Raw genomic sequence first — 6,795 nt, forward strand, 5'->3', positions numbered from 1 at the left:
GCAGAGATCAGTGTTTCCCAAAAGTCTCTGATCCCAAGAATTTCCCAGCGGCCCTTATTAAAAGCAGATTCCCAGGCCGGGCCCTGGAGATTCAGAAGCCTGGGGCGGGGGCCTGGAATCAGGCTTGCCACCTGAAAGTCTGTCCTGGCCCAGGACAAGGTCACTTCCCCTTTTTTCTGCCCTATCCCTCTCCTGACCTCCCACCCAGGGTCAGAGAGCTGAGTGTCCAGATGCCAATGCCCCTAGTCCTGCCCTTTGCCCTCCTGCCACAGGCAATAGGGGGCCTGTCCCCCAACCCTGGTGACCCAGAGAAGGGCTGCCGGTCCAAGCTTCTGACACACTCAACCACTGCTGGCCCCCAGTGGTGACTGGCCTGGGATGTGCCAAGAGGAGGAGGCAGAGCTGCACAGAGCTGCCTAAGTTCTGATCCTTGGGCGGGCTCCCCCTTCATTCCCTAATCTGACCCCCCAAAAGGCCTGCTGGTATGTGTGGAGGGCGCATTCTCCTGGAGATGGAATGTCATCTTTAGGGGCCAGGGGTCTGGGTGGAGCCTAGACGCTGCAGCTCTAACAAGCTCTCAGGTGATGCTGCTGCTGCTGACCTCTGGGCCACCCTTTGAACTGTAAGAATCTAAACCACCAAAGCTGGTGTTGGCTCTTCTAACCCAATCCTGGCTCCAGGAAAAAAAGTGTCATAGTGAGAGGATGGGCCCCAGCTGCCTGGGAGGGGTTGCTGGTGCAGGTGGAGGTAAGAAGCTGTTACAGAACATTTAGGGGCTTTTCCTCCTACCCGGAGAATCACCAGCTGTTGGTATCTGTTAAGTTGGGGCTCAGAGAGTCCCCAAGGGGGTGAGGAGATAGGAAAGCCCCCTTGGAAGCCCCATTTGGGGACAAACTGTCATTTTCAGCCATCGGGTTGGGGGTGCCTGGAGAAATAGCCACAGTTCCCGGCATGTGGAGGTCACCCCACAAACAATAGGTCATGCCGCTCTCACCAACCCCAACCTGTCCTCATGGGGGCACAGGCTGAGAATGCAGATGGTGGGGCCAGACCTGGGGAGTCTAGTATTCCCTCCTTGGGAGAAAGCACCCTCATGCACATGCATCCAATGACCCTGCAAGGCCTCTGCGGAATTTGGGGTGTGGTCAGAGAGCCTGAGTTCTCCAGGGAATTCATCATTGGCTCTGAAACCAGTTGCAGTGGATTCACCTGAGGCTGCTGGTTAAAAGGCAGATTCCAGGGGTCCACTCTAGGCTTCTGAGTCACCAGAGCCTGGGAATATGCTTTTTATAAGGGCTCTGGGGAATTCTTGGGATCAGAGACTTTTAGGAAACACTGACCTTCTCCCCTCTCTCTGGTACCACTGAGTATGGCCACTGGGACTGTGACATGAGCCACCCTCTGCTGGTATTGGCCCAGAAGAGGGTTGGGGAGTAGAGCTGTGAGGAGCAGGCCCAACCTCTATCCTTGGCCCTGGAGCCAGAGCAACTGAGGGAAGGGGCTCCAGGCTTAGGCAGCCACTGGCCTATGGATGGTCCTTGGAGGTCGACATCTGGAGTTGGGCAGGCCTGGCTGGGAATGCGGCTTCCTTCACCACTCCCTGGCTGGGTGGCCTTGGGCAGGGATTTCACCTCTCTGATCCCAGTCACCATATCTTTAAAATGGGGCCGTATCTATCCCCAACCAGCAGGGATTTTGCCTCAACTAGAGAAAACACATGTAAAATGCCTCCTCAGAGTAGGGGCTCAGAAAACAGTGGCCTTGGTGACAGTGACCTATGGTCATCAGCAGGGAGGCCTGGGGTCCTAGGAACCCCCATGGGCCTTGCAGAACACAGGAGGTGAGCCTCATGCTCGAGTCAATCATTCCACTGAGAGCCACCTGTCTTCATGGAGGAATGGGAGCTGCACATCCAGCTCAGTTGGCTGTTTCCTGAGTACCTACCATGTGCCCCACACTGCATGTATCTGGGACAAATACATCTGGGATAGAGGAACATGCATAGCCCTTCTCCCCAGATGGGATCCCAGAGGCCCTGAACCAGGAGGCAGGAGCTTGGGTATGAACCGAAGCGGCTGAATGCTGCAGCCTGGAGCATGACTGGGGGAGGCAGGAGGTGACAGCATGGCTGGACCGTGCCTGGCTCCACGCCATGCAGATGTTCTGCTCTTTATCCTGTGGGAAAGGGCATGTGGCACAGAGGGTTAAATAGTGGGGGGGGGGGGGGGGGGGCGATCAGACCTGGGGCTGGAAAAGGCCCTGAGCTGCACCCATTCCCCCAGCAGGCAGGCTGGAAGTGGCACCACCAGGCCCCTCATTTCTGGGCCACCAGCCACTCCTCACCCTCAGACTGGCACTCTCCATGGGTGGCACTCCCTAAGATCCTGCTAGCCCCTAAGATATGCCCTCCTGGCACCTGGCAATGGCCTTGCCATTCCCCCCAGTAGGGTTGCCAGACTGAGCAAGTAAAAATAGGGGAGCCCAGAGAAACTGAACTTCAGATAAACAACAATACTTTTAGTATAAGTATATCCCATGCAATATTTGGGACATACTTATACTAAAAAATAGATCAATTGTTTATCTAAAATTCAACTTTACCTGTTGTCCTGTCTTTCACCTGGCAACCCTATGACTCCAGGCCAGGGTACATCCAGGCCCACGAGGCCTGGAGCTCCCACCCTGGTGTCCGGGCAGTTGCCCCTGCCTCTCTCACCCTCTGCCTCCTGCAGAATTGTGCCCATGCCACGGTGTTCCTTCCACCTGACCAGCCCCTGTCTTTCTATACACTGGCACCCAGGAAGGCAGAGCAGATTGCCAAGAGGAGAAGGTGGGCTCCCCACCGTCCTATTAACACTATTTCTGTAAATGGTGATCTGTTAACTAACATGTGACTGCAGATAAACAGCCTGTTTGCTTAAGAATTCTAGGATCTAATTTCAAAAGAAGCAGGCTCTGCCATGGCCGGTATGCTCAGTGGTTGAGCGTCATCCAATGCACCAAGAGGTTGCTGGTTCAATTCCTGGTCAGAGCACAAGCCCAGGTTGTGGTCTCGATCCCCAGAAGGGGGCATCTAGGAGGCAGCCAATCAATGTTTCTCTCTCCTTCCCCCTTCCTCTCTCTCTCTAAAAAAAGGAAAAAATCATTAAAAACATTGGGAAAAAAAGCAGACTCCAACCTTCAGACATTCTAGCTTGGGGCCATTTGCTGACCTTCAACCAGTTATTTGAACAGACTGTTGACTTACCTGTAGTCTCCTCAGTGGAGAACTATCAACATCTTTAGATTTCTCTGTCCTGTTTTTTTCCCTTCCCTCTCCCTCCTTACAAAAATCCCTGCCTGTGCCGGGTTAAGATGGTCTTTGTGACGTGAGGCCCCATCTTCTCAAGCTGCCGGCTTGTGAATAAACTTACTTGCCTTCCACCAGGCCTTGTCTCTCGATTATTGGCTTTCAAGCGGCAGGTAGCCGAACCTGAGCTCGGTATCACCTATTCACCTTGCCGGGGGCAGGTGGTGCATGGAGTGAGCCCTGGATTACTACCACATGGGCCTCAGGTGTGCCTGGGCCTCCATTTCCCCACCTGTGAGCTGGGGAGAGAATCGCTGCCCTGCCCACTCTGGGGTCCTTCACTCACCTGCTCACCCACCTACTGTGTGCTCGAGTGGAAGCAGAGTGCCACCCTCACTGAGCTGAGATTCTTCTAGTTAAGAGAGAATAAGAATTACCAAACCTGCCTGGCTGGTGTGGCTCAGTGGTTGAGCGTTGACCCATGAACGAAGAGGTCACGGTTTGATTTCCGGTCAGGGCACATGCCCGGGTTGTGGGCTGGATCCCCAGTAGGGGGCGTGCAGGAGGCAGCCGATCAATGACTCTCTCATCATTGATGTTTCTATCTCTCCCTCCCTCTCCCTTCCTCTCTGAAATCAATAAAAATATATTAATGAAACAAAACAGAAAAAAGAATAAAAATTAAAAAAATTAAAAAGAGATAGGGGATACGTGAAAGGTCTCTGAAGAATGCAAGACAGAGGGTAAAGGTGTAGAGACAGAGGTTGGGTGGGACATTAGGGAGGAGGTCAGGAAGGGCCAGGGTGGGTCCCTCCTTGTGCCCCGAGCTGCTGAGACAGACTCTGTTCCCCTCACCACCACCCCACCCGCCCCCTCCACAGCCCTGAAGTGGAATAAGCATGTTGGAAAACCATGATCTTACTTGTTTTTATTAATCTTTCTTAAGTTTATATATAGCTCACACTGATTTCAAAGTTTAATATTAGAAATGTTTGGGGTCTTTATTTAAAAGTTTGGTGATATTTTTGTGACCAGAAATCTACCATAGGAACTTAAATCTTTTTTTCTATCAATTAACCTAACCCATGGGAAAATTGGTTTCATGTTATATTGTTTTGCTTAAAGTCACAGTTTCCAAGAACCTGTGGAAGACGTTAAGTGAGGGCTTAGTGTAATTTGCATACCATGAAATTCATCCTAAATATACCATGCAGTGGCTTTTAGTACAGTCACAAAGTTGTACAATCATCACCATTATCTAATTCCAGAAATTTTCATCATCCTGAGAAGAAACTCTGTACTAATGAGCAGCCACCCCTCAGGCCCTGGCAACCACGAATCTACTTTCTGTCTTGGTGGATTTGCCTGTTAGGGGTGGTTTATATAAGTGGAGTCCTGTCATGTGTGGCTTTTTGCATCTGGCTACTTTTACTGAGCACATTGTTTGCAAGGCCCATCCATGTTGTAGCATCCATTGGTATTTCGTTCCTTCTTATCGCAGAATAATATTCACCGTACGGATACAGCGTGTCTTGTTTAACTCTCCATTTGTTGATGAACATTCGGTTGTTTCTACCTTTTGGCTATTATAAATTATGCTGCTATGAACATTCCTGTACAAGGGTTTGTGTTGGGTACCTCCCTACGAGTGGAATTGCTTATGGCTTTGTTTTTAAGAGTCCATTTTTATGGTTACATACCAAAATATTCAGGTGCAATGATAAGATGTTGGGGTTTACTTCAAAATCCTACAGAAGAGGGAAGTAGGGAATGTATTAATACAGAGAAAGGCTGTATGAGCTGAGAATTTTGAATTGAGATGAGTCCCTGGGGGTTTATTATGCTATTTACTATTGTTTTAATTTGTGCACAAAATTTTTTTAATGTTGAGGCTCAGAGCAACTTTCTGTTTTCTTTTCAATTTCCCACCCAAGCACTCTCTAGTAATAGAAATGTAATTTGAACCACAGGTATCCTTTAAAATCATCTAGTAGCCACATCTAGAAGAGTAAAAAGAAATAGGAGAAATTGATTATAATCATACTTTTCTTTAACCCCGTACATCCAAAACATGATCATTTTCACATGTAAGCAATTTAACAATTATGAAAAGGGTATTTTACATTCTTTTTTCCTACTGGGTCTTCCAACCCCATGTGTTTTACACTGATAGCTCACCTCCATTCGGCCTCACCCCATTTCCAGGGCCCCAAAGGGACTCGTGGCTCCACAGCGCAGCTTGTTTGGTGGCACTTTTCTAAAAGCTCTTGTGACTTCTTTTTTCACTTGGTTGTTTTCATCCATCTACAATTAGAACATAGGCCCTAAGAGGGCAGGTCCCTATGCGTCTTGCCGAGTGCTGTACCCCTGTGCCTAGTAGGCTAGTGTATTCAGCACAGAGCAGGTGGGTAAGTGGGTGAAGGCCTTGGCCAGCGTGGGCAGGGCAGCGATTCTCTTCCCATCTCACAGATGGGGAAACGAAGGCCCAAGCACAGCTGAGGTCCATCGGGTAGAATCCAGGGCTGACCCCATGTACCATCTGCTCTCAACAAGGTGAACGGGGCCCTGAGGACAGCCCACTGGAGGGCCCCACCTTCTCTCAGCAATCTGCTCTGCCTTCCTGGGTGCCCTGTCCTAGCTACCAGTGTGGAGAAGGACAGGGGCTGGTCAGGTGGAAGGAACACTGTGGCATGGGCACAGCTTCTGCATGAGGTAGAGGGTGAGAGAGGAAGGGGCAGCTGCCCAGACACCAGAGTGGGAGCCCCAGGCCTCATGGGCCTGGAGTCTTAGGGTTGCCAGAGGAAAGACAGGACAACAGGTAAAGCTGAATTTTAGATAAACAATTGATCTATTTTTTAGTATAAGTATGTCCCAAATATTGCATGGGATATACTTATACTAAAAGTATTGCTGTTTATCTGAAGTTCAATTTCTCTGGGCTCCCCTATTTTTACTTGCTCAGTCTGGCAACCCTACTGGGGGGAATGGCAAGGCCATTGCCAGGTGCCAGGAGGGCATATCTTAGGGGCTAGCAGGATCTTAGGGAGTGCCACCCATGGGGAGTGCCAGTCTGAGGGTGAGGAGTGGCTGGTGGCCCAGAAATGAGGGGCCTGGTGGTGCCACTTCCAGCCTGCCTGCTGGGGGAATGGGTGCAGCTCAGGGCCTTTTCCAGCCCCAGGTCTGATCGCCCCTGCCCCCCACCCCCGCTCTCACTATTTAACCCTCTGTGCCACATGCCCTTTCCCACAGGATAAAGAGCAGAACATCTGCATGGCTTGGAACCCTGACTCTGTTTCCCTGCTGGTGGTGTTCTAATGACACAAGCCCCTCCCTGGTGGGTCTGTGTGGGGATTAATAGACTGATCTGTGTCCAGTGCCTGGCACTGAGGAGCTGTCCTCTGACTGTCTTCTCTGCGGCTGCCCTGGTGTGGCCTCACCTGGCTGCCCACCCTTACAGAGGTTTCCCTTTCTGCAGCCCGGCAATGCTTCCTGCCTCTGCTGGAAGT

Source organism: Miniopterus schreibersii (assembly GCF_964146895.1).
Source record: "Miniopterus schreibersii genome assembly, chromosome: 3".
In the NCBI taxonomy this organism is placed as follows: domain Eukaryota; kingdom Metazoa; phylum Chordata; class Mammalia; order Chiroptera; family Miniopteridae; genus Miniopterus; species Miniopterus schreibersii.